This window comes from Micromys minutus (assembly GCF_963924665.1).
Source record: "Micromys minutus genome assembly, chromosome: 26".
Lineage (NCBI taxonomy): Eukaryota > Metazoa > Chordata > Mammalia > Rodentia > Muridae > Micromys > Micromys minutus.
In genome coordinates, this window is record NC_137961.1 from 28,294,282 (window position 1) to 28,316,190 (window position 21,909).

The window sequence follows — 21,909 nt, forward strand, 5'->3', positions numbered from 1 at the left end:
CCCTAGGGATAAGCACAGCAATTGGCTAGCTAAAACCAAATTGTCAGCCCTGAAAATATAGATATGTTACATCATATAGACATCAAAATAAATATATAAAATTCCAGAAGACAACTTTTAAATTTAAATTCTTTTTTTTACTAGAAACTCTGTATTTACATTTGAGATGTTAAAACTTTACCCCGCCCTGCTCCCATATATCTGCGCCTTCCATTTACCTTCACAAAGGCACATTCTCTACTGATCTCCTTCTCTACCCCATTGCCTTGGCATTCCCCTACATTGGGAAAACACGCCCTCTCCTCAACAAAAGTCTCTTCTGACCTTGATGCCAGACACTGCTATTTTAAGCTACAAGCAAAACTGGATCAATAGGTCTCTCAAAGTGCACACAAAGGTTGGCATTTTACTCCATGGAAGTTTTGAGGGTTTGTTTGGTTGATAATGTTGCTATCTTCCCATGAGGTTGTAACCCCTTTCAGCTCCTTAGGAAATTGAAAAGCTTCTGTAAGGCTAAGGATACTGTTAAGAAGAATAAAACAGAAGCCTACAGATTGGGAAATGATCTTTACCAATTCTACATCTGATAGAGGGCTAATATCCAATATATGCAAATAACTCAGGAAGCTAGACTATAGAGAGTTAAATAATCTTATTAAAAAATGGGGTACAGAGCTAAACAAAGAATTCTCAGCTGATGAATATCCAATGGCTGAGAAGCACCTAAAAAAATGCTCAACATCCCAAGTCATCAGAGAAATGCAAATCACAAGAATACTGAGATTCCACCTCACACCAGTCAGAATGGTTAAGATAAAAACTCAGGTGACAGCAGATGCTTGCGAGGATATGGAGAAAGAGGAACATTCGTCCACTGTTGTTAGGTTTATAAGCAGATACAACCACTTTGTAAATTATTCTGGTTGTTCCTCAGAAAATTGGACATAGTACTACCTGAAAATCCAGATATTCAACTCCTTGGCATAGATTATAGATTAAAGTTAGAAAATTGATGGAATAATAAAATCTCAGCAATCTGAAAGAACACTCCAAAGCATAAAAAACAAAGAAAAAAAAGGAAAAAATTGAGATGATTAAAAAGAAACAAAAAGAAATGCTAGAAATAATAGAATGAACTTGTTAATTTGTAAGTAGAATGTATTCACAAATGTATAAAGCATCTAGAGAATAGTTAAAGGGTTGAAGTGTCTGGTTAGGTTGTACAACTGCCCTGGTTCAACTACTAGAAATCTCCAAATTTAGAGAGGCAAGGAGAGCACAAACTCTGGAGATTACCCAACATGACAAAGTCCTGGATTTCATTCTCAGAATCATATAAAATGTTAGTGCATATCTTGTCAAGTATCAGCATGATAGCACATGGTAAACCAAGGCAAGTGGCAAAGAGTTATGGTGTCAGTAATTTGGGACAAAAACCTGATGACTTCTGGCAATTTAACTCTTCCTTGATATTCAGGGCCAAAATTATGTAAGACTTCAAAATAATAAAACCAAAGGCAGATGATATATTTCTTGAAAAAAAACTGTACTAGCATATGTCAAGAATTTTTGCTTTAAGCTTATAACTTACTTATGGAGCTAGTAACAGTTACATTTAAAGTCTTGTATAGATAAATTAGTCTATAATTTGTTTTCTAACCTTGCATTTACAATAAACTCCCCAGTCCCAGTTTATGACCTTTGGTTAGTAGATAATGGGTTCATTTCTAACCTATAGGTTATGGTTTCCTTGACCAAAAAAGTTTCCAAGCCTGCTTTCTTTTCCTAGAGCAGTTAGCCCATGAAACATGGAGATTTGCAAATTTTTTCCTATAGGAGTTTGAGATTACTAGTATCAATTTAGGAATCATAAAGCTATCTATCTCACATTAGTCAGAATGGTTATCATTACACACAGCAAATGACAATAAACTATGCCCAAGATATGGAGGCATAGGAGATTTTATACCCTGCTGGTAGAAATGTTAACTACTATACTCACCACTTTGTAAACTCCACAATGAACTAAAAAGTGAATTGTCTTATGATCCATATATACCCCTTTGGTGTCTACTAAAGGCTAGATGTCCATCAACACATGAATATTAAAAATATATTTATGCACAAATGTTTTCTCTAGTGTAGATTCTAGATATACTTTACAATGTGCCATGTGAACTGGTGTAGGTATAAGGTCACAGAATGAGAAAGGATGCTATGTTTAGCAAAGAAGAGCTCTTAAAATAGGTGGAAAGAAAAACAAGAAGGCAATAGGAAACCTGAAAACAGAAAGATACCTATTCCACAGAGAAGAGGGTCAGCCAGGGTTTGGAGTGGGAAGGAAATTGACAAGGGCAAGGAATAATGAATCATGTAAGGAAAATACATTGATAAAACACATGGGTTTGAATGTTAACTTTAAACATTACTTGTTTAATAAATGTGTTGTTTCCCTTTTGGTCTCTCTTCAAAGACCATAGCTATCTGTCTCTGTATTGTATTTAAGAGTGAGCCAGTTCAAGGACTTGCTGAAGGACACCTTTGCAGGGAATTTAATTGGTTTACTATAGCTAAGGTTGTCAAACCATCATACTAATAAACAAGTGAAAACTCTCTCATATTTTTATCTAATACTCCTATCAGAAAGTTAATGTAGTTTAAAGATTGAGCTTCATTTTAAAAGTAGCAGTGATTTATGATATTTAGCTACACTCTGTTCATGTTTACAAGTCCTGGGTTTGGAGTTATGCTTGGTGGTAGGCATTTACAAATATTCATATCAGCAAGCTGGAATCATTTCACCAAAGCAAATTTCATTCAACATCCATTGCTTCAATATCTACAGTACAGTAGATAATCATCTAAGGCCACCTTGAAGCTATGGTAATATAATTACATGTTCTTAATTTGTTTTCATGAATGATGCAGATTTTTAGTACTGCATATCTGCTTGACTTATATAATAATAATACATTTACATATACCTTAAATGTTAATTGTTAATCTCTTACTTTCTCTGCTATAATTAAAGGTGGCAAACCATTATCAAAATTCAATTTCCTAACATTATGCTAAAAAATATTCCCTGAAGCTACATTAAGCTAGTCATTTTAATTTTTATATTGAAAAAATTTGGTTCTTTCATACATACCTGTGCTTCACCTAAATATGAGCATGATTAAGAGGTTTAGAACGTTTCCCATTTTGCTTTGCTTTTATTCTGTAGCATTGTGTAGAAGTTTATTCCATGTGTACAATTTCTGACCATGGCCATTAGCAGACAGAGTAAAGAATAAATTAAAAGAAATCGATTCCAGGTGAGAAGGACTCCTGCAAAATGGCTAGATTTCACTTTGTCAAAGGATAAGAAATCACTCAAAAGTTACTAAATGACACTAGGATGCCATGAAATTAGAAGGTTCAGAGTTAAAGAACATATAAAATACTAAACAGCATAAAGAACGAGTTATATTGTCAATGAAAGCATTACTAGGTAAATTTTAAAACTTTTTTTTTCAGTGCTTGGCTTTTTTTTTTTTTTCTTTTTTTTTTTTTAAGGTTTGATACTCTGCATTAAGGTCTTACTAGAGCAAAAAGTACATGTAAAACAGGATGTAACCCAGAATTAATCAACGTTTTCCTGGTGTGTAAGGACTGCGCATGACTTTTTTTGTTTTGTTTTGTTTTCTTTTCTTATTTTCTTGAGCTTCAAACAGTCTGTGTGTTGTTTCTGGGGCAGTCCGAGCCTCTGGGGTTAGCATCCCACTATCAGTGACTGCATATTATGTCTGTTCTTTTGTGACTGGGTTATCTCACTCAGGATGATATTCTCTAGATGCAGCCATTTTCTTAAGGATTTGGTTAAGTCATTGTTTCTGATGGCTGAGTAGTACTCCATTGTGTAAATGTACCACAATTTTTGTATCCATTCATCTACTGAAGGACATCTGGGTTCTTTCCAGCTTCTGGCTATTATAAATAGAGCTGCTATGAACATTGTGGTAATTTTAAAACTTCTATTAATTTACATTAAAGAAGAGCCAAGAGATATCCACCAGAAAAAAAGACATAAAAATTACACAGCCCAACAGTTCCAATATTTAATAATGGAATTTCTAGAAAGACAGAAACTATTTTCAAAAAATATAAAATTAGTGAACTTAAAAAGAAAATAAACAATTGTCTACCTAAGGATGTGTAATTTTATTTTAAACTGGATCACAGAGCATTTGGTCCAATGTAAAAAGAGTAACATCAAGATACAGCTCTATGTTTGACTATTTCCATGTTGCGTTTTGTTTTGCATGTACTTTACGCTTATTGTAACTATTAGGTTTTCAACGCATACTGTCAAGCCCTTGAAAAAAATCAAGTACTGACTAAAAAAATATATTCACATGGTTTTATGTAAAAATTATTTCAATGTCTGAAAAAACAGTACTGACAAAAATGTATAATTTTAAGCAAAAAAATGTTTAAAATCTGTACATTTATCTTTGTTTTGTAAAATAAAGTCGTTTAAAAAAAAAAGGACCTATATGGCAAAAAGAAAAAAAAAAAGATACAGCTCTATGAAGCTTCAAAATCCAGGATATTCATTTCAATCATGATCTCTATACCAAGTCAAAATTTTCTTATATATGAAGCGTGCATTAATGAGTCAAAGTATAAAGAACTAAACCACTATCCTTGATAAAGTTCAATGAATAACATTTAAAATTGACCAAGCCAGATCAGTCAGTCAACAGGATTGGAACCCCAGTAGAGGAGCTAGAGAAAAGACTGAAGGAGCTGAAAAACAACTTGGGAAAAACAACAATATCAACAAACCAAACCCTCCACAGTTCCCAGGGACTAAAACACCAGCCAATGAGCACACATGGACAGACCCATGGTTCTAGCTGCATATGTAGCAGAGAATAGCATTTTCTGGTATCAGTGAGAGGAGAGGCCTTTGGTCCAGTGAAGGCTCATTTTCCCAGTGTAGGGGAATGCCAGGAAGATGAGGTGGGAGTGGGTGGTTGCGGGAAGGAGCTCCTTCATAGATAAAAGGGGAGGAGAAAGAGATGATGGGAGAAAAGAAAGGGGATAACATTGAAAATGTAAATACATAGAATATCCAATAAAAATAATAAAAATAAAAAAGACAATTAGACAACATTAAAACATGACTCTAGCCACTTATGAGGCTAAAGTAGGTTTATTATTTTCCAGTCTACTTTTATATCACTTTAGCTACATGCAGAATAATAAGATCTGGTCTGAGTCAAGGAATAGGCAAGGCAATGAACAAAATCCTGTAAACACCTTTCTACAAGCTCATCAGATGACCAAGACAAAAGGACTGCCATGCCTGCTTCTCATGAGCCTGTTCTGGGCTTTGCATTACCTCAAATTTTCTTAATCTGCTACTATTTCCTAAATCCAGGCCCAAAGTCTGATTCTGGCCTTGAGTTTAATTCTTTTGTCCTGATGATATCAGATTCCCTCCAAGTGTCTAAAAGTAAGTGTCTCCAAAAGGCTCTCCACAATTACTGAAAAGATTAACAAAGGCCACATAAGCACACATAGGGAATACAGGGAGAATCTACAAGAAGCATAAAACAGAGCTGGATATAATACACTGTATAGAACTAGATAATTCACTGAATGTATGTGCCTAATGTCTTTCTCCTTCACAGTGTTTGTGTGTGTGTGTGTGTGTGTGTGTGAAAGCTGTTTTTAAAAAGCAAAATGGGATTAAAGAAATAGCAAGCAAGTGCTTGCTGTTCAAACATAAGACTTGAGTTCAAATCCACAGTACCTATGTAAAGAAAGAGTGAACAGACAAAAATCTGGTGTTCAGAGGCAGAAAGATAACTGGTGCTGACCTAGCTTCAGTTACAGTGAGAGTAAGGTGGAAGAGTAACAGAGTACAACAGCCAATGGGCCTCTATGGCCTCTGGATATATATGCAGCAAAAACACAGGCGTGCGTGCGCGCACACACACACACACAGACACACCCACATCCACACCCCCACACACACACACATACACACACACACACACACACACACTCACACACACACAGAGAGAGAGAGAGAGAGAGAGAGAGAGAGAAAGAGAGAGGGAGGGAGAGAGAGAGAGAGAGAGAGAGAGAGAGAGAGAGAGAGAGAGAGAGAGAGAGAGAGAGAATATGTGTGAAGAAATGGAGACAGATGAGTGTGGAAGAAGGGACAAAGAGAAGGAAGGAGCACAGCATGGAAAGGGAGGCTTATTTTCATCCTTCAGGTAAATAATGAATAAACTAGGCTCCATTTCCAGCAATTAATGGCCCCAAAAGAAAATTGTACTATATTTTCTTGAAACCGAGACTCTGTTTCATGGGTTTAATATGGGAAAATCAATTGAGCCATGTAATGGAAGTTGTAAATTTCAGATGAAAGGGATGTGCTGTGAAATCCTAACAAGGCTTTGGTATCAGAGTTTACTTAAAAAAATCTTTTGCTTTTGCTTATTTGATACCACGGCCTCATTTTGGTACTCATTTTTATGAACAAGTTTTCCATTACAGTGACTCAAATACATGGAAATCATCTATCTGTGTTTGGTTGCTCATACTAAAATCATTTACATTTTAAATGTTATTATTGCATTCCTGTTCCTTTTAAATTTTTATTTTACATGTATGAGTGTTTTGCATACATGTGTCTGTGAACCATGTTGTGCTGAAGAGGAAGTTGAATCTAAGAAATAGAATTATACGTGGTCATCAGATGGCGTGTGGTTGCTAGGGCTGAGCCAAGTTCATTGGAAAGAAAATTAATACCACTCACAGCTTGGCTGCCTCCCGAGCACCTGAGAAAAATTTTAAACAATCTGGTGTAAGGATCTTTCTGAAGGGAAGCGCCACACCTACATTTAGGGGACACTTTACTTATTCCTTGTCAATTCTTGTTGAAGAGAAGTATGAATGTCAAAATTGTGAAATTGGCAGTGATTATAATACAGAAGATGTGACACCATAGTTGGTATTGGTGAGAACAGACACATACTGTTCCTAGGATCCGAACAGCAAGCTTCTAGCTGAGCTCATTCGGGGAAGGACGAATACACGGGACAGCGGAGTATTATTCAGGTTTTACAGAACATCTCTATGCTTGAGCTTTTGCCTCATGAGATGAAGAATCCTCAGAATAAGACCCAAGTCCGGATTACTACTTTCCATCCTGCCTACAATGGAGGCCAAATCCTGGTCAAAGGATGCACAGACACATGTCTGGCATCCAATATTTCAATTTATTTATGTAATGCTGTGTCCCCATCTTCTCCTAAGATTTTATGAACATCTCTGTATATCCTTTTCTGGCCAGAGTCAGGAAGCTAGCAGAAGGAGGTGACACATCTTAAAATATTCTAAAGAATATTTGTGGAAAGGAAATTAGTTTGCATCCTTTGTAAGTTGCCCTGCACTGCATATATATTCATATGTAGGGATGTCATAAATCTGTTTTAACCAATGGGCCTCTTATTTTATAGTTTTAAAGGAAGAATGTGATTTAACAATAGCCATGATGATATTCCTTCTTGCTCCAAGATTTTCTGCTTTACTGCTGTTGAGATGATTGTCACAGATCAGTGAAGGATTCTTCATAAATTGCAAGTGTTAGTTTGAGAAAGCTGACATTTGAGAATCCATGCTGTGTTTCCATGGAAACCACTTGCACTTATAGGAACAACTCTTCATGCCAGAGTTTAATCTGAGATGCAGGAAGCACAAAATTACACTTTCTAAACGAATACTAGGAATAAGGTCATAAAGGACATGCTAAGAGGAAGGGAGAGTGCCTATGTCTACATGTTTACAGTTTCTTTGTAAAATCCAGTGCATCTTTACATAGAGAAAGCATCATAGACATAACATTTCTGCTTGATTTTGTTAGATGCCCAGGTGTATTGGAAAAGCAGTATTAGATGAGTTACTCATTTTCATTTTTAGAGGGAATTCAAGAAAGTCATTTACAAGCAGAACCACGTTATGTTTATGTCAGGAATGAAGACATGGTATAGATCGAAATAAATGCATTCTTCTGAAAACATGACAAGATTCTGAGAATTAAATGGAGTATTGGCTGAGTTTACACTTACATGAAGTCTGCAGGTATTTGAGAAGTATGTAACAGTCTCATAGTAAGTGCACAGAAATCTTCTGTAGCACATTAAATGTTAAGAAGTAATGGAAAAGAAAAGAAAACCTTTGTGATAGTCTCAAAAGCATTCATTTTTAAGGTTGAAGAAAGTAGCAGACACTGCCAGTTAGGACAAAGTCATGTCTTTTTAAAACAACTTTTGCATTTTTTTTCCAATTCATTTTTAACTGTCTGATAATGACTAAGCCTAACCAAAGAATTCCTGACTAGGTAATACCTTTTACACATTTTTCTAATTATTTTCTCCTTTTTGAAAATTCTGAAGTATAAAGGGATCAATTGCTGATTTAAGAGAGAAACAGAGAGATAGGAAAGAAGGCAGAGAAGGAGGAAGGGATGAAGGAAGAAAAAGTGGAAAGGAGAATGAGAATGAGACAGATAGACAAACAGACAGACAGATAGATTGATAGATAAAGTCAGGGCATAGGGCCATATGCTACTGTGATTGATCCCAGAAGTATATGATGAATTATTTAAAGAAAATCATGGCACTTAGAAATAAGCAGAATAGAAAAAAAGGCACTGACATTCTATTTTTAAATTGAATAAAATTTGTTGCTAAAGAAAGCTCTGGAAGCCTTGCGTATGACTGACAGTTGCTCTAGCATTGACCTATACTAACTATCTTTCTACATCTGCTTTTCTTCTTGGAGTATGCAGGTACCACTGTGATACCTGGTATGGTTTGGGCTGGACTGGTAGAAATGCACTCAGCCAGCTGGTGGGTTAAAGATTTCCCTTGGTGAGTGCAGGAAATAGACCCTTCTCCTGAGAAGGTTTTCAATGAAACAGCTCTCTTTACTGAGGGTGAACAAGGCTTATATAAACCCCGAGGAGTGGGTAGGCGTTTTCTGGATAAGTACACATCATTGGCTGGGACTCAGACATTGAGAATGATTCATTTACATGAGGAGGAAAAGTAGGGGCTACTGGACATGTCCTCCTCATCTGCATGAGGAGGAATTTCAGGGACAAGTATTTTTACAACAAGGCTATATGACTACATCAAGGGTTGTGAAGGTGTTTTGTTGTTGTTGTTGTTATTGTTTAACTGATAGGCTGATGCTATTTTGTGCTGTTGTTTATTTATTAACTTTACATCCCAATATCAAATTTTTATTGGTTATTTTATGTATTTACATTTCAAATGTTATCTCCTTTCCTGGTTTCCTCCTCCCCCACTCCCATCCCCTTCTTCTTGCTTCTATGAGGAAGCTCCTCCCACTCCCACCTCACCATCCTGGCATTCCCTTACACTGGGGAAACAAGCTTTCACAGAGACAAGAGCTTCTCCTCCTAATGATGCCAGACAATGTCATCCTTTCCTACATATGTGGATGGGTCCATGTGTCTCTGCATGTGTACTCTGCTTGGTTGATATTGTTGTTCTTCCTAAGGCAGTCCACTTTTAAGGGAATGGGATCTGCAGGCAGGCAACAGATTCAAGAAGAGCCCTGGATCTTGTTGTTGTGGACCAAGCTGCTCTTCTGCTACTTATATGCAGGAAGCTAAGGTCCAGCCAGTGCTCACATTTTAGTTGGTGATTCAGGAGCCTCCAAACATCCGGATTAGTTGAATTTGTTGGTATTTCTGTGGAACGCCTATCCTCTTTGGGTCCCATAACTATTCCCTTAACTTTTCCATAAGATACCCTGAGGTCCATCCAACGTTTGGCTCTGCATCTCTTTCCATTGGTTAAGCCTCTCAGAGGACAATTCTGCTAGGCTCCTGTCTGCAAGCTTAACAGCATATTATTTAGGGGTTGGTTGTTGACCATGGGGCTCAATTTGGGGCAGTCATTGGTTGGCCATTCCCCCACTTTCTGCTCTATCCTTGCCCATCTTATATGCAGGACACATTTTGAATCTAAGGGTTTGTAGGTGGATTGCTGTCCTTATAATTCCACTGGGAGTCTTTCTGGCTAGAGGAAGTGGCCAGTTCCAATTCCCTATTCCTGTTTGCTAGGAGTCTCAGCTAGTGTTGTTTGCATAGACACTGGGGGCTTCTGACAATCCCAGGTGTCTGGAACTTCCTAGAGATTGCACCCCCCTCACCCTGCAGATTTTCCCTCTGTTAACACGTTCTACCCACATCTGCTGACCCCTCACCACCACCCTGCTCCCGAGAGATCAATTTGATGGGGCTTCAGACTCCATCTTAGAAAACCTGACCTAAGGTTGAACTCAAGTTAACTAAGACTGATATCAAACACCAGTTTTTTGGCTACTCCATTCCACAAGACAAACTGACCTGTGGCTCAGCAAAGAATTACGCTCAAGCTCCAGTTTATGAATAATGACCATAGTGTTCTTGCATCAGATTGGCTCCTGGTTGATTTTTTTTTTGGAGTGCTTCCTGGCACTACACTCTCCTCTCCATCCCCTCTCCTACCTAGTTCCCTCCTTTCATCCTGTGATCTTTGCTCTTCTAAAAGATTCAACTATCTTCCATTGGGTCATCATTATTTGGATTTGAGGGGGGTCTATTGACTCTAAAATGGTTAGCCTAAACTTTATGGCTAATATACACTTATAAGTAACTTTATACCTTGCTTGGAGTTTTGGATTTGGTTCTGTCACTCAGGATGATATTTTCTAGTTTCATCCATTTGCCTGTGAATTTCATGTATGCCTGATGGGGATTGCATTGAATCTATAGATTGCTTTTGGTAAAACTGCCGTTTTCACTATTTTAACCCTAGCAACCCATGAATGCACAAGAGATCTTTTCACTTCCTGAGGTCTTCTTCAATTTCTTTCTTCAGAGAGTTGAAGTTCTTGTCATGTATGTCTTTCACTTTCATGGTTAGAGTCACACCACAATATTGTATATTATTTTTGACTATGGTGAAGGCTGTTGTTTACCTGCTTTCTTTCTCAGTCCATTTATCATTAGAAGAAAGGAAGGCCACTGACTTGTTTAATATGTTCCCGAACATTTCACCCTAAAAGAAAATAATATACCTTCTTCTCAGAACATCATCGTACCTTCTCAAAAAATTGACCATATAATCAGTCACAAAACAAGCCTCAACAGATATAAAAAGACTAAAATAATCTCATGTATCCAGGTCTTTTGATTTTCTCAAAGAATCGGCTGTTGGTTTTGTTGATTCTTTGTATTGGCTTTTTGTTTGTTTGTTTCTAATTGCTTGATTTGGGGCCTGAATATAATTATTTCTCCCATAGACTCCTCCTGAGTATGTTTCTCCTTTTACTCCTTTTTTATTTATTCATTCTCCTTTTTCCTTCCTCTTTAGAACTTACATGTGCACTTTTAATTTGTCAGTGTGAGAACTCTTCAGTTTCTTTATTAAGACACTTACTGCTATGAACTCATCTTTGAGCACTGTGCTCATTGTGTCCCATAAGCCTGTGTATGTTGTTCCATGATTGTCATTGAATTAGAGAAGGTCTTTAATTTCTCTCATGATTTCTTCTCTCATCCAGTGATTATTGTGTAAAGAGTTTTTCCACTTCACTGTGTGTAGCCTTTGTTTCTTTGCTTGTTTTTCTTGTTGTTGAAGTCCAACTTTAATCCATGGTGCTCTGACAACATGCATGGGGTTATGTCAATATTCTTCTATCTGCTGATGCTTGCTTTATAACCTAACATATGGTCAATTTTGAACAAGTTGCCTTGAGGCTCTGAGAAGAAGTTGGACTCTTTCATGTTTGAGTAAAATGTTTTCTAAATATCAGTTGGGTGCTTTTGAATCTGTTAGTTTTATTTTTTCTCTGTTCAGTTTCTGTTTCAATGACTTTTCTATTGGTGAGAGTCAGGTGCTGAACTCTCCCATTTTTATTTGTAGGGTTTGGCATGTGATTTAAACTTCAGTATTTTTTTTTACAAATGTGGATGCCTTTGCATTTGGAGAATAAAATTCAAAATTAAAAAGTCATCTTTGTGAAATTTTTTGATGAATATGAAGTGTCCTTTGTTGTCTTTTTTCATTGATTTGGTTACTGAATTATTTTAGTAGATATTCAAATGTTTGCTTCAGCTTGTTTTTTAGGTCTGTTTGCTTGGAAAACCATTTTCCAGGCCTTTATTCTGAAATAATGTCTATAATTATAGCTGTGTTATCTTTTGTATACAGCAGAATTTTGGATTCTGTTTATGCATCCATTCTGGTAGCTTGTGTCATTTTACTGGGTAATTGAGTTGTTTCATGTTGAAAAATATTATTTAACAAATATTTTTTCTTGAAATTTTGATGTTGATGGTGATTGTGTGTGTGTGTGTGTTTCTTTTCTATTGTTCTTAATGATGGGAAATTATTTATTACTTGTGATTTTTGAGTTAGTTAGCCTCACTGGGCTGCAGATTTTCTTCTACCATTTTCTGTAGGGCTGAGTTAGTGGAGAGGTATTGTTTAAATCTGTTTATGTCAGAATATATTGGTTTCTCCATCTATGATGATTGGAATTTTGTTGATTGATAATTTGCTGGATATAGTAGTCTGTGGTCTCTTTGGGTTTGTAAGACCTTTGTCCCAGTCCTTCTAGCTTTTAGAATCTCAAGATGAGAAAAATGGGTATAATTCTGATAGGCTTGTCTTTATATGTTACTTTGACTTTTCCCCTTACAACATTTAATATTCTACTTTTGTTCTGTATGTTTAGTATTTGATCAATATGTGGCAGGAAGATTTTCTTTTCTAGCCAAATCTTTTTGGTGTTATGTAAGATTCTTGTACATTTATAGGCATCTCTTCCTTTAGGTTAGATAAATTTTCTCTTATTTTGTTGAAGATGTTTTCTGAGTCTTTGAGCTAGGAATTTTCTCCTTGTATTCCTTTTATTCTTAAGTTTGGCCTTTTCATAATGTTCTAAATATCTTGGATGTTTTGTGTCATATAATGTTTAATTTATATATTTTAACTAATATTTTAATTTTTTCTACTGTAGCTTCTTTGACTGAGAGTCTCTATTCCATTTCCTGCATTCTGTTGGTAATGCTCACCACTGTGTTTCTTATTCCTATGTTTTCCATCTGTGGGTATCTTAGTTAGGGTTATATTGATGTGAACAGACACCATGACCAATGTAAGTTTTATAAAAGACAACATTTAACTGGGGAAGGCTTACAGGATCAGAGGTTTAATACAGTCAGTATCAAGGCAGGAGCATGACAGCATCCAGGCAGGCATGGTGCAGGAGAAGCTGAGAGTTCTACAACTTCATCTAAAGAAAGCCAGGGACCATCTGAGCATCCTCAGGCAGCTGGGAGTATCTCCAAGCCCACCCTCAGAGTGACACACTTCCTCCAACAAGGTTACATATTCTAATAGTGCCACTCCCAAACATGTGTAAACCATCACACTGGAACTAAGTTTGTGCATTCATTATTGCTTCAATTTTTCTTTCCAAGTCTTGGACAGTTCTTGTCATATCCTTTACCTGTTTGATTTTATTTTCCTGTATATCTTTACATTTATTTTTCCTCTTTTAATGCCTTTACATTTTTGAATGTATTTTCTTTTCTTTCTTTTTTTATTGGACATTCTCTGTATTTACATTTTCTTTGTTATCACCTTCCTCTAATCCCATCCCCCTCCCCTTTCTCTTCTTTGTCTTTAAGTTATTTATTTCCTCTTTAAAAGTCTCTATCATCTTTACAAGATTGGATTTTTAGATCATCTTTGTGTTCTTCGGTTTCATTAGGGTTTCCAGAGTTTGCTATAGCAGGATAGCTGGGCTCTTGGGGTGGTACCCTGCCCTAGGTCCATTGATTGTGTTCTTACACCGACCTTTTACCAGGTGGTTGTTCCTATTATTATTCGATTGATCTTGATGGTACCAGAACTTCTGCAGAAGGTTGAGGGTAGCTGTGAGTCAGATTATGGAGGTCAGAATACTCTGCTGACTGTGCTTCAGTCAGACCACACCGGTAAGAGACTGGTGGGGCAGTGTTCCAAGCTGAAAGTTCTTAAAGGCCCCAAAAGCTTCAATGGGGAAGCAGGACACACTTGGAGTCCTGCAGGACCCAAGAGCTAGATAATAAAGTTCAGGGGACTGTCCACAAGCTTGGAGGTGGGGGTCTAAAGGTTTATATGTACTGACACATGAGGATTTTGAGAAAGGAGGAGGCAGTCCTGTTGTTTGCTGATCTTAAGATGAGATCTTTTGGGGTTTTGGACATATCATTACCTTACTCTTTCTCCAGACCAATTCCCATGGTTACACAGAACTCTGGCCTCACAAGCACCCAATTCTTTTTAAGTTATTTTAATTTCAAGGTAGCAGTTTGTTTTCTAAAATAGCCTTGAAGTGACTTGGTAGACAATAGTAGTATTAAATTCATGATTTTTCTGCCTACACTTCATAAGGACTTAGGATTAGAGGTCTGTGCCACCAGATTCAGCAGGTCCCCTACTGTATTTTAGAGAAAGAAAGGACTTCAGTTTAATATCTGCAATTATTAAAACGTGTTATCTTTAAATTATTATGCTTGAAATGTTGGGCTTATTGCATGGTAGCAAATTATTCGATCTCTGTACATTTTACGGGAACAAACCTTTTTTGTTGACATTTGTAACTTGCATCTCTGCTCATCCTTTACCTACCTTAGCCCAGAACTGGTGTAGATTAAGATGCACATTGAGGAAACAAAGTACCTAACAGAATATTAAACAAAAATACCATCCAAAACATGTGACAGATGCTAAATTCTTAGCCCTATAATATATAAGGTAACATATGAAAATTCACTGGACAAGAAACATTACTTTCAGAAAGAGGGTTTTTAGGCACATACTTAAATGTAGCAAGAAACAGTAATCTATATAGAACAATGTTCTGAGAAGGAGTAATCATGGACGAGAGGGGGGGGGGAGGGAGGGAGAGAGAGAGGGGAGGAGGGGGAGGGAGAAATCAGAGGAATAGATCTAAAACTTCTGAATAGAATAGAAACTGTATAAATTTTCATGAAACTGGGTGGACTGGTAAGGACCAAAACAAGGGCTAGAACTTGTAGGTTATCAAACTAGTTGTAAATATATTAGTCTTAGTGAAAAGGGAATTAATTTTATGCCCTTAAAAACTTAAAAACATTGTTACACAATTTAGAGTAAGATTATATAAATAGTAAGAGTTGGATGGATTTTAAACATTGAAAAAATTCAGCAGGGAGTTGGATGACCAGCCTGAGAAGAGATATTGTCAGTAGCCAAAATAATGATGAATGTTACGGTAATAAAGTTTCACATTTGAACCCAATGTAAAGACAGAACTATACGATTTTGGACAAAAAAAAAATAGATGGGACATGGGAAACTGAGATGGATTCTAAAGGTTTGGTCGTGAGGAACTGAAAGTATACTAGTCTATTTCTTTGAGAGGAACATGTTTTTGAGGTGGTGTCTTAGTTAAGGTTTCTATTGCTGTGAAGAGACACCACGGTCATGCTGGCACATATATGAAAATATTTAATTAGTGCTGGCTTACTGCTCACAGTTTTATCCCATTATCATCACAGTGCAAACAGAGGCATGCAAGTGGACATGTTGCTAGAGAGATAGCTGAGAGTTCTACATCTTGATCTGCAAGCATCAGGAAGATGCCATGGGACCCTGGCCTCCTTGAGCAGCTGAAACCTCAAAGACTGCCTCCAGTGACAGACATCCTCTAACCATGCCACACTTAGTCCAACAATCCTATATCTCCTAATAGTGTCAGCGAGCCTGTGGAACTATTTTTTTTTTTAATTCAAAATACTACATTCTACTCTCTGGCCCTCTTAGAGCCATATCATAATGAAAAATGCATTTAGTCCCATTTCAAAAGTCCTTATAGACTATAACAATCCCCAACTTGTTTAAAGGTCCAAATTCAAAGTCTGTTCTCAGATTCTTGTAATCCCTTAACTATAATTTCCTATAAGATCAAAAGGCAAATCACACACTTTCAACATATAATTGCAAGAGAAATATATTTCAGTTCCAAAAGGAAGTATAGTGATGAAATGCTCGACTGATGTAAGACCAAAAACTAGTTGGACAAATACCAATCTCTACATCTCCACTTATGATGTTAAAAATGTTCTTCAGATCTGCTACTCCTTTCATCATTGCTGACTGCAGCACACTTCTTTCTCTTGAGCTGGCTGCACTGCTATCAGCTATCCTTGGCAATTAGACCAAGGCCCTGGCATCTCCAATATCTTGGGATCTCCATTGCAAGCCTGGACTCAGGCTGGCCTCAGTGACTTTCCTTGAAGGAAAGGAAGATTCTATATACAAATCCTATTACCTTGACTCTAAAGCCAGAACCACGTGGATAAAACTGTCAAGTATGAGCTGAAATCTTGCCCCCCCCCATTCAATAGCATTGACACCAGCTTTCTGTTTCCAAGCGTTTCCTTCACTGTCTAAGCTTAGCTATGCTGAAATTGGATCTGTAGAGCAGACTGTCCACAAACTCAGAGGTCTGCTTCTTCTGCTACAGGTGCTCTGGTAATAAAAGTATGCTTCCCTTCACCCATCTGCAAACTGCTCTTTATTCCTTTTCACAGGTTGAAATCATAGCTGGATGGGAACTTGTCCCAGTCCCTTTATTTCATATACTGACGGGATTCTTTTTATTCGGTTGATCTCCTTGATCACAGGACTGAGATCCATTTCACTTTCTGGTATTCCCTTTCTCCTAAAGTGTGTGTGTGTGTGTGTGTGTGTGTGTGTGTGTGTGTGTGTGTGTCTGTCTGTCTGTCTGTCTGTCTGTCTGTGATCTATAGTAGAATGTTTTCATATGACATTTTGAAATATGTTTAGTATTGTTTATTTCTCCTCATATATCTTCCTAACATCTAACCCACAACCCCACCTTATTGCCGAAGATACTTCATACTTGAGTCATAGAACATGAAGATATCAAGCTGGTACTCACTTAGGTCTTCATTCCTGTTGATTAGCTCTCATAGTGATGGAAAGTTCTATTTCTAATACATAAGGATAAAAGTATTCACCAAGTTTATCCAGCTGTGAACCCTGTGAGGTTTAATAATAGCTGCCCTGCCAAGACAGTCCCATCAGAGTTATACTGGCTCAGATTTAATAGTAGTAACCAATAACTTTCTGATTGAATTCAATGTCTTTTCCAGAAAATGAAACCCATATCTGCCACTGTTGCAGGAGCCCATAACCTTTGGCAAAGCAGGTCATAGGCTAGGGGCAACATACTACTCATAATTTGCAAAATTGATATAGTATTAATTTAATTCCTAAGGATGTATCCCTATACCCATGAATTCATACATCTATCAACCTCCATCAAAGAAGATTTTACTTGCAGTAACTCACAAAAAGACACCTGAACTAGTCAAGGCTATAGAAAATAAGAGACTGAGAAATGTTGAGTCCTAAATGGGATATCTACAACACACAGAGCTGAGGAACCATTACAGAAGAGGGGTTATAGGAGAATAACAGCGAGCTGCAGTAAAAGACCACAAAGAATGAATGCCTTCCATTCAAAGCAGGACAGTGGCACATATGCACTCATAGCAGTTCATCAGAGAAGTTATTGGCAATTGATAGCTTCTGAGAGAGAAAGAGATTGCATTTTCTTTAAGAATAAATGTGTTATTGGGTTAACCAAGCTCCAGTGAAAGCCATATAGAAAATGCAAACTAAATCTGATGAAACTAAAAAGAAAACAAAAAGAGGATATAATGTAGGGTAGGGAAGGGCAGATACGTGTGGCAGGAGAAGCTTATTATGATCAAAATTGTATGAAATTCACAAGGAAGAGAATTACTCTTTAAAGGGAAGTGTGTGTGTGTGTGTGTGTGTGTGTGTGTGTGTTTGTGTGTGTGTGTGTATGTGTGCCTTCTGAATTCCTTGCTGTTTAGGAGAGTAGACATATCTGATAGAATAGAAATCAAAGACAGATTTTTCTTGTTGACATTTGACGGCAATGTTAGACATGCTTTATACAAATTAGAATTATCCCATAGGAAAAGGTAGATGGTGGTAAGATTAATTTGAGTGACATTAATTCCAGGAACAAAACCTTTTAGGAGATATGAAAGGGAATCAAATGACAAGGCTTAAATTATACTTAACTATACACAAAGTTTAGTTTTTGAAACAAACAGGTAGTAACTGAAAGCAAAGGTGCAAGCTTAGAATACTTATTAATGGAACACTGTAATTATTCACTTTTAGTGACCTCCCTTTTCACAATGAATTCAAGAAATTATAAAATTTTGAAGATTGAGAAGTACATAAGTTTTATATTACCAATAACCCTATTATCATAAATTCTATGTACTAAAATGATACATATTAGTTCCAAAATTTTATAGATGAGTATTTCATGCTAGAGTTAACTTCTAGAATTCTGAATTAAAGAAGCCAGCAAAAATATACTCTCAAGCTTTAACTCAGTAAGCACTATCTTACAATCCACGTGGTGACAGAGATACACTAAGGGCCATGGCCTCTGTTGTGTGTTACAAAGACTCTTTTCCTCCTGTTGTGTTCAGTGTTCAACTTGGATATGATAGTTTTGTTTCGTCTTACCATATTTTATTTTGTCATGTTTGATTGTTATCTTTTAAAATCTGTTCTTTGCAAATGAGACAGAAAGGGAGTTGAATTAGATGGTATAGGAGGTAGGGAGAAACTGGGAGAAATAAAAAGTGAAAAAAAACTATAACAAGAAAAATTTATAAAAAAAGAATTTATTTTTAATAAAATAAGATATAAAAAATTTATATCAACTAATAGTATGTTTATTAGTTTTCAGAAGCAAATGAAAATATCCTAAAGTTATCTCAAAGCTGTCACCTTTACAGAAGGAATTATACTTCAGAATTTGCTGCTTGTTCTTTTAAAAATTAACATACTGGGGTTAGAGAGATGACTCAGTCCTTAAGAGCACTGACTACCAAAGATCCTGAGTTCAATTCCTAGTAACCACATGGTGGCTCACAACCATCTGTAATGTGATCTGATGCCCTTTTCTTGTATGTCTGAAAACAGCTACAGTGTATTCATAAATAAAATAAATAAATCTTTAAAAAATTAACATGCCATTTGTAAGAAAATTTATTACTCAAAGTCAAACTACAAACAAAAGCATCAGTAAAAATAGTTACCCATTATGCTTTTCTTGTTTAAGTTGAAATTTTGGACAGCAAAAGGAAAAGTATTGGTTCAGGACTCCCAATACCAAGATCTCAGAACAGCACAGATTTATTTGCCTCAGAGGGACAGAGAACAGGAGATAAGAGGCAAACAGATTAAGAATGAATGAGAAAGAGAGGGGAATAAGGGGGAGGAAAGAGGGCTATTTGTTCCAGAGTACAAAGACTATTTCTGGATAGAGGAGAGAGCTATCACTGTCTTCTGAGAGGCCAAGCAGAGCTGACTGAGATACAGACATTTACATGCAACCAAGGGACTGACCTTGAGCACCCCAGTGGTTGAATTAGGGAAAGGCTGGAAGAAGGAAGGTGACCCCATAGAAAAACCAGCACTCTCAACTAACCTGTATCCCTGAGGTACCTCAGATACTGAGCATCCAACCAGGCAGCATACATGAGCTGGTCCTAGGACCCAGACACATATACAGTAGAGTACTGCCTGGTCTGGCCTCAATGGGAGAAGACTTGCCTAAGCCTTGAGAGACTTGAGGTCCCAGGGAGTGGGAATGTCTGCTGGGATGGGGAAGGGGTGGATGGCACGGTGGTGGGGAATTGGGTGGGGGTGGGGTGGTGGGCCATCTTGAAGACAGAGAAGGAGGAAGAGGATGAGGAACTGTGGGAGGACAGGCCTGGAGGCGGCAATGACTTGACTGTAGAAAAATATAAATGAAAGTAATAAAAATAAATAAATAGATAGATAGATAAATAAATAAATAAATAAATAAATAAAGGTAAAAGAGGATACCTTATGTGTTTGATTATAATTGGGAAGGAGCACAATTAGATGAGCCAAAGGAGGCTTTTGATTGCTGGATTGATTACTTTGAAACGGAGACCATGATAGTCAGCCTCAGGAGGAAGAAGTGGCCAAATAAGGACCTGGACCTTTGCTGCTATCTTTAGGGAGACAATGCCATCTGTTTGAGGAAGGCAGAAAGAATTTGGAGAAAATTCTTAGCCTGCCAGAGCCATACAAGTTTGTTTGCTAGCTTTTTTTATGCTTAATATATATATATATATATATATATATATATATATATATATATATATATATAATGTATTTCAAAAACACCAGAAAAATACTTGATTCCAATAGGAATCTGTGCACGCCTGTGAATATGCAGCGACAACTGTAGTATTCAGGGGTTAGAAGCCTGTGAAATATAGAATCCTGGTAAGTTAGTTATTTCCTTCTCTTCTAAAGTATAGCATACTTCTGTTTTATCCTTTGATCTTCCAAATATCCTTCACTTTAATGAGACTTGAGTGAGAAGGCTTGAGGCCTCAATTACATCCATTTGTAATAAACCTCAATCTGTGATAAAATTTGCATGCTAGTGTAATGAGATCTTAGAACTCAATAGTAAGCAGTTCACAAATTACAAATCAAGAGAATGAGCTTCCGTGGAAAAGCATACTGGATGAAGGTTTCAAGCCTGAAATTCTCAGGGGATTGACTTGACCTGGATCTTTCCTTCTTTCTTTCTCTCTTACAACACTGGAAGCAATATTACAACCTGTTCCATATGTATGTAGACTCGAGACAGTGTCTCTGGCACTGAGATTTCATGAACTTGGCCAGGTTCCTTTGTCCTCGCAGAGACTTCAATGAGTGTTTCCTGTAGTTCTTACTGCTTTAGAGTATTGACCCCTCTCTCAAACATCTTCCTTATCTCTTTTGAAAATTATAACACTATATCAATTTTATTAATCATGAATGTCTAAATTCCAAGGCATAAAAGAAACTCCTATTAGCCCCAATCAAAATAAAAGTTTTATGGGTTAGAGCACATCCGGTGTTAGCAGAGCTGGGAAGCTCCCGAGAGGCGGGTTAAGAAGCAGAGGCTGTGCTGAACAGACTTTGGAGCCATGAATATATTTGATCGGAAGATCAACTTTGATGCCCTCTTAAAATTTTCCCACATAACGCCCTCAACACAGCAGCACCTCAAGAAGGTCTATGCCAGTTTTGCACTTTGTATGTTTGTGGCGGCGGCAGGGGCCTATGTCCTTGTGGTCACACATTTCATCCAGGCTGGCCTCCTCTCTGCTCTGGGCTCCTTGGCCTTGATGATTTGACTAATGGCAACACCTCACAGCTATGAGACCGAGCAAAAAAGGTTGGGACTTCTCGCTGGCTTCGCCTTTCTTACAGGAGTTGGCCTGGGACCTGCTCTGGATCTGCCAACCCCAGCATCCTCCCCAAGGCCTTCATGGGCACGGCGATGATCTTCACCTGTTTCAGTCTGAGTGCCCTCTACGCCAGGCGCCGGAGCTACCTCTTCTTGGGAGGTATCTTGATGTCAGCCATTAGCCTCATGTTCTTGTCCTCTCTGGGGATCCTTTTCTTTGGATCCATGTGGCTGTTCCAGGCAAACCTGTACATGGGGCTGCTGGTCATATGTGGCTTTGTCCTCTTTGATACTCAGCTCATTGTTGAAAAGTCTGGAAACGGAGATAAGAATTACATCTGGCACTGCGTTGACCTCTTCTTAGATTTCGTTACACGCTTCAGGAAGCTCATGCTGATCCTGGCTTTCAATGAGAAGGACAAGAAGAAAGAGAAGTGA

At 37.4% G+C, this 21,909-nt stretch overlaps 1 pseudogene across 1 annotated transcript; it reads left to right on the top strand.

The window, feature by feature from the left end:
• The first annotated feature begins 21,138 nt into the window (after positions 1–21,138).
• On the top strand, positions 21,139–21,909 carry LOC308437497 (bax inhibitor 1-like; annotated as a pseudogene). Its single transcript has one exon. The product of its transcript is annotated as a bax inhibitor 1-like (transcript).